The following is a 9,341-nucleotide window of genomic DNA, read 5'->3' as shown; positions in this document are numbered from 1 at the left end:
ATTTTTTGTAGTTTTAGTAGAGACGGGGTTTCACCATGTTGACCAGGATGGTCTCGATCTCTTGACCTCATGATCCACCCGCCTTGGCCTCCCAACGTGCTGGGATTACAGGCTTGAGCCACCGTGCCCGGCCAATAAAATTATATTTTAAAAGACCTTTTCTGATTGCCACGGTATAGATGATTAGGCTTTAAAGAACGAACAGGGCCACATGTGGTGGCTCACACTTGTAATCCTAGCACTTTGGGAGGCCAAGGCAGGAGGATCTCTTGAGGCCAGGAGTTCAAGACCAGACTGGACAACAGTGGAACCCTCGTCTCTACAAAAATGTTTGGGGCTTTTTGAAACAGAGTCTTGTTCTGTTGCCCAGGCTGGAGTGCAGTGGCGCTATCTCAGCTCATTGCAATCTCCACCTCCTGGGTTTAAGCAATTCTCTGCCTCAGCCTCCTGAGTAGCTGGGATTACAGGCATGTGTCAGGATGCCTAGCTAATTTGTGTAGTTTTTAGTAGATACAGGGTTTCACCATCTGGCCAGGCGGATCTTGAACTCCTGACCTCGTGATCTACCTGCCTCGGCCTCCCAAAGTGCTGAGATTACAGGTGTGAGCCACCAGACCTGGCCCCAATTTTTTTTAGAAAATTAGCAGGGTGTGGTGGCATGTGCCTACAGCCTCAGCTACTTGGGAAACTAACACAACACAGGAGGATCAGAACTATTAGGGTGCTATGATATATATTGGTGTTCTTCCACGGTTCCTGGCTCATATTCCCTGTATTAGGAGAGTTTAAGTATTAACTCGCACAATCACAAGGTCTCACAATAGGCCGTCTGCAGGCTGAGAAGCAAGGAGAGCCAGTCCAAGTTTCAAAACTGAAGAACTTGAAGTCCAATGTTTGAGGGCAGGAAGAATCTAGCACGGGAGAAGGATGTAGGCTGGGAGGCTAGGCCAGTCTCTCTTTCCACATTTTTCTGCCTGTTTATATTCTAGTTTATATTCTGGCAGCTGATTGGATTGTGCCCACCCAGATTAAGGGTGGGTCTGCCTTTCCCAACCCACTGACTCAAATGTTAATCTCCTCGGCAACACCCTCACAGACACACCCAGAAGCAATACTTTGTATCCTTCAATCCAATCAAGTTGACACTCAGTATTAACCATGACCACCGCCATAGCCCTTGTTGTCCTGTGCCCTGGGGGAAGGGATGCTCGCATCTTGAAGCTTCCATAAAAACCCAAGAGGACTTGGTTCAGTGAGCTTCTGGATAGCTGAACACATGGGGGTTCGTGGAGGGTGGCACCCAGGTGGGGGGTCATGGAAGCTTCATGCCCCTTCCCCCATTCTTTGCCCTAAGCATGTTTTCATCTATATCCTTTGCAATATCCTTTATAATAAACTGGTAAATGTAAGTGTTTCCCTGAGTTTTCTGAGTGACTACAGTAAATTAATCAAACCCAAAAGGGAAGCATGGGAGCCCCAACTTGAAGCCAGTTGGTCAGAAGTTCCAGAGGCCCGGACATGTGACTGGTGTGTGTTGAGGGGGGCAGTCTTGGGAACTGAGCCCTAACCTATGGGATCTGACATCATTTCCAGGTAGATAGTGTTGGAAATGAACTAGAGAACACTGAACTAGTGTCCACTGTTTGGTATGGGGGGAAAACCCTCACACATTTGGTCATGGAAGTCTTCTGTGTTGATGGCTGATGTGGCATGACAGTAGAGGAAAAAGAGAGTTTTTACACAACTGTATTGGTAATTTTTTCCAACCCTGGGCATCTAGACTTCTAATAAACTATGCTTTTGCTAAGAACACGGGAGGAAGCCAATCCTTGAACCAGATCTCTGGTGACCTGAGATGGAATCTGACATGGTCCTGACACTACGCCTGACACCCAGGGACTCACTCTTTTATAGGAATACAAGATTGATTATACTTTTCTTCTTCCCTCTGCAGTGAGAGTAACAATATCAAAAGTTTTCTTTTTCTTTTTTTTTTTTTTAAGACAAAGTCTTACTCTGTCACCCAGGCTGGAGTGCAGTGATACTATCTCAGCTCACTGCAACCTTCGCCTCCTGGGTTCAAGTGGTTCTCCTGCCTCAGCCTCCCTAGCAGCTGGGATTACAGGCACCCAACATATGCCCGGCTAATTTTTTTGTATTTTTAGTAGATATGGGGTTCGCCATGTTGGCCAGGCTGGTCTTGAACTCCCAACCTCAGGTGGTCTGCCTGCCTCTGTCTCAAAAGTGCTGGGATTAATGAGATGAGGTCTCATCATTCTTTTTTTTTTTTTTTTTTTGAGACGGAGTTTCGCTCTTGTTACCCAGGCTGGAGTGCAATGGCGCGATCTCGGCTCACCGCAACCTCCGCCTCCTGGGTTCAGGCAATTCTCCTGCCTCAGCCTCCTGAGTAGCTGGGATTACAGGCACGTGCCACCATGCCCAGCTGATTTTTTGTATTTTTTGTAGAGACGGGGTTTCACCATGTTGACCAGGATGGTCTCGATCTCTTGACCTCGTGATCCACCCGCCTCGGCCTCCCAAAGTGCTGGGATTACAGGCTTGAGCCACCGTGCCCGGCCGAGGTCTTATCATTCTTGAATAGCTTACCCAAAGATGAAAGAATGAGCATATTTAAGGCTCTAGCGGGACTCAGTAGACCAAGGGAAGAGAGAAGGAAGGAGGAAAGTAAGAGAGGATGTTAGAACCTGTAAAACTCACTCTCTGAATGCAGAGACCCCCAAACAGGCTTTGTGTGAGCAACACAGGTACGGGCGGCTGAGTCCGAAAAGAGAGTTGGTAAAAGGCAGTGGGATAGGGGTTGGTTTTATAGGTTTGGGGTGGGCAGTGGACAGTTACAGGAGTTACAGTTTAGGGCAGTTTTTTGCAAGCTGGGAGGGGGTCATAAGGTGTGGAGTCACGAGGTTGACCAAGGTCTAATGGCCTTATCAATTGGGGTGGGAATAAGGAGCAACAGAGAATGCCTCAAAGTTAAGTGGTGCTGCAAGGGTTGATCATTTCTTCCTCTTTACATGGTCTCCCAGTTACTTCAGATTTTCTAGGAACTCATCTGGAGTGTCCGTGCAAGTCACAGAGGTTACTTAACATGGCATCCGTGGGGCCGTCAGTCAGCCTAAAAGACCTTACAGAATTGTTGCAGCCACTGGCTGTGTGGAAACAGCTAACTGCGGGAGGTGAGAATAGGGAAGAGCTGAAGAAGGAAGATTTCCTTTCCTCGGCATGAGGACCACTCACCAAGAGGGGATAATCACAAGGAATAATAATGTCCAAGGCAGTTACAAGGACTCTTGGAAGTTTGTATCTTTTCATCCATGTCTGTAGTCATTGTTAGGTTTACCACATACTTTTATTAAAAGTTGCTCAGTAAAGTATCCAGTGTAGCTTATTTTCTTTCCATAAAATAATTCAATAAAATTTTAGGAGTATCAAGCAAAGCTCAAGCTTTCATAGGCAGTTATTCTTGGTTCAATCTGTTCCTAGAACAGATTTTTCCCCCCTCCAAGACAGGGTCTGATTCTGGCCGAGGCTGGGGAGCAATGGTGAGATCTTGGTTCACTGCAACCTCTGCCTCACACCTGTAATCCCAGCACTTTGGGAGGCCAGGGCAGGCTGATCACTTGAGCTCAGGAGTTAGAGAACAGATTTCTGACATAAAACTATCCTTCATTTGATAGCTATTTCCCTGAGACCTCTGTGGTCCACTCCACCTTTTGACTCTATTTATCAATGCATTTCAAAAAATCACTAAGCAGTTATGGTCATTTCCTGATAAAAAGTATTGAACTTTTCAGGTATAGTCCCTTTATGTATGTTTGCTACGAATCGTCAGAGAAATCTAAAGCAATATACAGACAGTTCCTGACTTGCGATGGTTTGACTCAAGATTTTTCAACTTTACAGTGATTTGAAGGCAATTTTGAAAAATCTCAAGTTGTACCATTGCAAGTCTGGAACTGTCTGTATGTTGCTTTAGAACCAAGTTGAAAACGTATAGTAGAAACTGCACTTTGAGTACCCATACAGCCATTCTGTTTCTTACTTGCAGTATAGTATTCAATATATCACATGAAACGTTAACACATTCTCATAAAACAGGCTATTTGTGAGAGGATTTAGCCCAACAGTGGGTGAGGCTAAGCTATGATGTTCTGTGGGCTAGGTATATTAAATGCACTTTTGATTTATGATATGCTCAACCTTTCATGGGTTTATGGGGACTGCAACCTTATCATAAGTTGAGGAGCCCATCTCTGCTTGTGTGAAACTTGTGCAATGAAACTGCCCTGGGACTGAGCATTAGGAAACATCAATTTGCATCCCTTCTCTACCACCTTGAACTAAATCACTTCAGGTTTTTGAGCCATCTACCTCTAACATCTGCTTAACAGGGATGCTGTGAAGATTAAATAAAATGACATGTGGGAATGTGTTTGTGTTCCCAATACATGGTTGTTAGATTAATCTGTGAATCATTGAATTGATCATTAAATCAGCATCACTTCTTTTTTTTTTAGAGAGTTCCCAATACTTTAAAAACTTCTTAGGCTGGGGTCAGTGGCTCATGTCTGTAATCTCAGCACTTTGGGAGGCCAAGGCAAAAGGCTTGCTTGAGCCCAGGAGTTCAAGACCAGCCTGGGCAACATAGGGAGCCCTCATGTCTGCAAATAATAATAATAATAATAATAATAATACTTAAGGCCGGGCGCAGTGGCTCAAGCCTGTAATCCCAGCATTTTGGGAGGCTGAGGCGGGTAGATTACGAGGTCAAGAGATCGAGACCATCCTGGTCAACAAGGTGAAACCTCGTCTCTACTAAAAATACAAAAATTAGCTGGGCATGATGGTGCGTGCCTGCAGTCCCAGCTGCTCGGGAGGCTGAGGCAGCAGAATTGCTTGAACCCAGGAGGCGGAGGTTGCGGTGAGCTGAGATCATGCCATTGCACTCTAGTCTGGGCAACAACAGCGAAACTCCGTCTCAAAAAAAAAAGAAAAGAAAAGAAAAAAAAAATAATGATAATACTTAAACACGCTGGGCATGGTGGTGCATGCCTTTAACCCCAGCTACTTGGGAGGCTGAGGCAGCAGGATAGCTTGGTCTCGGCAGGGAGGAGACTGCAGTAAGCTGTGATCATACCACTGCACTCCAGTCTGAGCAATAGAAAAGGATTCTGTCTCAAAAAAAATTTATATATATATATATATATATATATATATAATAATATAAATACATTATTTAAACAAATAGTTACTTAGAACAGACCATGAACCAAGCCTGTGCTCCATGGTGCAGTGAAAAACAGTAAACAAGTTGGTTATGGTCCTTGCTCTCATAGAACTTATGGTCTAGAAAGGAATAGACTGGCCAGGCGCAGTGGCTCATGCCTGGAATCCCAGCACTTTGGGAGGCCGAGGCAGGTGGATCACGAGGTCAGCAGTTCAAGACCAGCCTGGCCAACATGGTGAAACTCCATCTCTTAAAAAAAAGAAAAAGAAAAAACAAACAAAAAAAGGAATACAGACTAATATGCAGGTAGTTGCGATGAGGGTTGCCAAGGGATATGATGTAACAACATGTTTTTATTCTCATATGGTGTTCACCCCAAGTTTGCATCTATGTAGCTTTAACAGTCTGTAAAGCCAGGACATAAAAGAGTTGGGCCGTCTCAGGGCACAATTTTGCCGCATGACAGATCCATTATTGGGCTTGAAGGCAGGTGCCCTATGTGACTCAACACAGGAATGGTAGAATGGCCATACCTTGCCCACCTCAACAGCCACTGCAAGATTTTTTCCTTAGGAGATTTTATTGCGCAAGCTTTTGTGCCATCAAGACCCCAGGCTAAAGGCAGTCCTTGTTTTATCTTTTTTTTAAGAAAAATTTAATTTTGGCCAGGTGCGGTGGCTCACGCCGGTAATCTCAGTATTTTGGGATGCTGAGGCAGGTGCGTCCCTTGGTACAGGAGTCCGAGACCAGCCTGGGCTCTGTGGCAAAACTCTATCTCTACAAAAAATACAAAAAATTAGCTGGGTGTGGTGGCACACACCTGTGGTCCCAGCTACTTGGGAGGCTGAGGTGCGAGGATTACTTGATCCTGTGAGTTTGAGGCTACAGGAAGCCATGTTCGTGCCACTGCACTCCAGCCTGGGTGACAGAGTGAAACTCTGTCTCAAAAAAAAAAAATAGTTTTAGTGAGATATAAAATTAACTCATTTTAAGTGTACAATCTAATGATTTTTAGTAAATTTACAGAGTTATACACCCATTATTGCAATCTAGTTTTTAGAACATTTTCCGTCACCCATAAAAGAAACCTTAGGTGCTTTTGCAGGCATTCTCTGTTCTTACTCTCAGCCCCCGGCAGTCACTAATCTATTTTCTGCCTCTGCAGATTTGCCTATTTTGGACATTTCACATAAATGGAATCAAACAATGTGCAGTCTTTTGTGTCTGGCTTCTTAGCATCATGTTTTTGAGGGGCACCCATGTTGCAGCATGGATCAGTATCTTTCTATTACTAAATAGTATTCCACGATATGAATAGTCCACATATGTTATCTATTCATTGGCTGATAGACATTTGAATTGCTCCCACTTTTTGATGATTATTCTTGATTTCACTTAGCCCTTCCACAAATGGGCCAGATTTCTGACAGTTATCTTTGTTTTTGCCCCAACTGCAAAAACACAGTGGCATTTTCGCCATCTTCCCACTTGGTCTCTGTTTTTTTTTCTTTTGCCATCTTTCTGCTTGATGTTTTTCTCCTGCCTTTCCCCGTTGCTTCTCCCTTTCTCTTGCCTCACTGTTAGTAAGCGTACAGCAGGATTCACTAATAAGAGGCTTGAATCACAAGCAGGAACACCTGGGTAGAAGTCTGGGTTTAAGCCTGCTGTTAACTAGAGTCTCTCTGAGCCATAGCTACTTCATTTAGGAGAGATAGACTAGAACAATTTTATTCTTTTAGCAGAATAATTTCCTTCAAATTTACTTAGAATCCTGAGATGTGACAGATTAGATTGCCCCAAGGTTTGAAGTGGAGGGTAGATCTTGGGGTCCTGCTGACTCTCCCTGGAATAGTCTGTGGACCTCAGAGCTCTAGAGTACTCAGTTTAAAATCCCCTGGGTAAGTACAGTTCTAAGAGTGTAAAAAAGCATTTTTAAAACCTCAGATAGCCTAGTCCTTTTCCAACATATCCACATGAAAGGAATCAGGGGTAGTGGCGAAAGCACTAGATATGGAAATCAGAGGACCTGGCTCCAGGGCGTCTTACCTCTGTCATCTCGGGCAAATTATTTAACCCGAATCCTAGTTTCCTTAAGCATCAATTAGAAGTGGTAATGTGTACAGTGGTGACACATCATGTGCACATTTAACATACAGGAATTCAAGGATACAATTAGCACAAAGAGAATTTAGTTATAGTGCTGGACCTGCTATTTGTCGTCAGCTCCACTCCTCACCTTTCACCTGCTGTGTGTCTTGGGCAAGGAAGCTGACCCCTGCAGGCTGCATCAGACAGATGCCTTTCTGCTGGCTTCCAGCTGTGATCCGCCTACAGAAGGCACCAGTGAGAGACTGGAGGGCAGGAAGAAGGTCTCGGGTATTTCCTCCTCATTCTTCTCTTCTTGGGTGGCTTCTCCAGTAGTGGCTGCATTTCCTTTCTGGCTCCACTTCTCGCTGAACAGGCCTACCTTGTTCCAGCTTAACTTCAGTGATCCCAGCCCCTAGTTCTGGTGTAATTTCCTTCAGCCAAGGGGCGGTAAAGGCTTTCAGAAATCAGGAATGGCTGGGTTGCTTCACTGTCTTTTATTTGGCTTCTCTATTAGTCCGTTCTCAGGCTGCTAATAAAGACATACCCAAGACTGGGTAATTTATAAAGGAAAAGGTTTAATGGACTCACAGTTCCACATGGCTGGGGAGCCCTCACTATAATGCAAAAGGCAAAAGAGAAGCAAAAGCACACCTTACATGGCACCAGGAAAAAGAGCTTGTGCAGGGGAACTCAGATCTCGTGACACTTATTCACGACCATGAGAACAGTAAGGGGAAAACTGCCCCCATGATTCAGTTGCCTCCACCTGGCCCTGCCCTTGTCACGTGGGGATTATCACAATTCAAGGCGGGATTTGGGTGAGGACATAGCCAAACCATATCAGCTTCTTAACCCTCTTCTGGACATTCCTATGCCCTGGGCAATTAATTCCCCGTAATGAAGCCCCTCTGTTTGAATACCTTAGAATGGTTTCTCTTTTCCTAATTGGACCCTAACCAATGCAACTAAACTCTTGACAAAAAAGAGGGAAAGAATAAGAATCTAAACAGGCTGGGCAATTCCACTAGCCGTTCCTCTCAATGAGCCTGTGCCCTGGAGTGAGGGTGAGGTAGAAGGCATGGAACACAGTCTCAGGTCTTACTGTCCCTCATTGGGTTTCTGTTTGTTTGTTTGTTTTGAGATGGAGTCTCACTCTGTTGCCCAGGCTGGAGTAAAGTCGTTTGATCTTGGCTCACTGCAAACTCTGCCTCCCGGATTAAAGCCATTCTCTTGCCTCAGCCTTTCGAGTAGCTGGGATTACAGGCGTGTGCCACCATGCCCTCTAATTTTTGTAATTTTTTAGTAGAGTCAGGGATTTACCATATTGGCCAGGCTGTTGTCAAACTCCTGTCCTCAAGTCATCCACCTGCCTTGGCCTCTCAAAGTGCCGGGATTACAGGCATATGCCACCACCATGCCCGCTAATTTTTGTATTTTTTTAGTAGAGTCAGGAATTTACCATGTTGGCCAGGCTGTTCTCAAACTCCTGTCCTCAAGTGATCCCCCTGCCTTGACCTCTCAAAGTGCTGGGAGTACAGGTGTGAGATACTGCACCCAGCCCCCACATTGGGTTTTAAGTTGTGGAGGTTTTGGTATATTCTGGCCTCTAAGGCAAATGAACTTATTTACATGGACACAAAATTATGTATTCTATATTTCGTGGTCAGGAGATGTTAAGTGTATGTGATTTTACCTTCCTTGGTGACTATGGAACTCAACCCTTCAAGCAAGATGAAGCTCTGCTGAGAATCACAGGGCAATAGGAGGATCAGATAAAATAGTATGAGTAAAAGCACATTATAAACTGTAAAATTTCAGACAAATATAGGACATTATTATTACTTACATTCCAAACCCCCATCATCCAGGAACAATGCAATTTAAGTCTTTTTATAGGACTTGAGAAGTTACTTTGAAGGTTTTCTAGGGTTCTCCATTGTTTTCTGTTTTATTTTATTTTGCTTTTTTGGAGATGGGGTCTCACTCTGTCACCCAGGCTGGAGTGCAGTGT

At 44.5% G+C, this 9,341-nt stretch overlaps 1 long non-coding RNA gene across 1 annotated transcript in view; it reads left to right on the top strand.

The window, feature by feature from the left end:
• The window catches only part of LOC108287644, a 7,496-nt gene extending 1,292 nt beyond the window's left edge, over window positions 1-6,204 (top strand). Inside the window, exon 2 of the long non-coding RNA XR_001818421.2 lies at window positions 6,118-6,204. This is a non-coding gene — a long non-coding RNA (uncharacterized LOC108287644). The remainder of the gene's footprint in view (window positions 1-6,117) is intronic.
• The last annotated feature ends 3,137 nt before the right edge of the window (window positions 6,205-9,341 follow it).

This window comes from Cebus imitator, unplaced genomic scaffold (genome assembly GCF_001604975.1).
Source record: "Cebus imitator isolate Cc_AM_T3 unplaced genomic scaffold, Cebus_imitator-1.0 Scaffold350, whole genome shotgun sequence".
NCBI lineage: Eukaryota > Metazoa > Chordata > Mammalia > Primates > Cebidae > Cebus > Cebus imitator.
The sequence above is the reverse complement of the archived record's forward strand: the minus strand, read 5'-3'. Positions and strand labels throughout refer to the sequence as shown.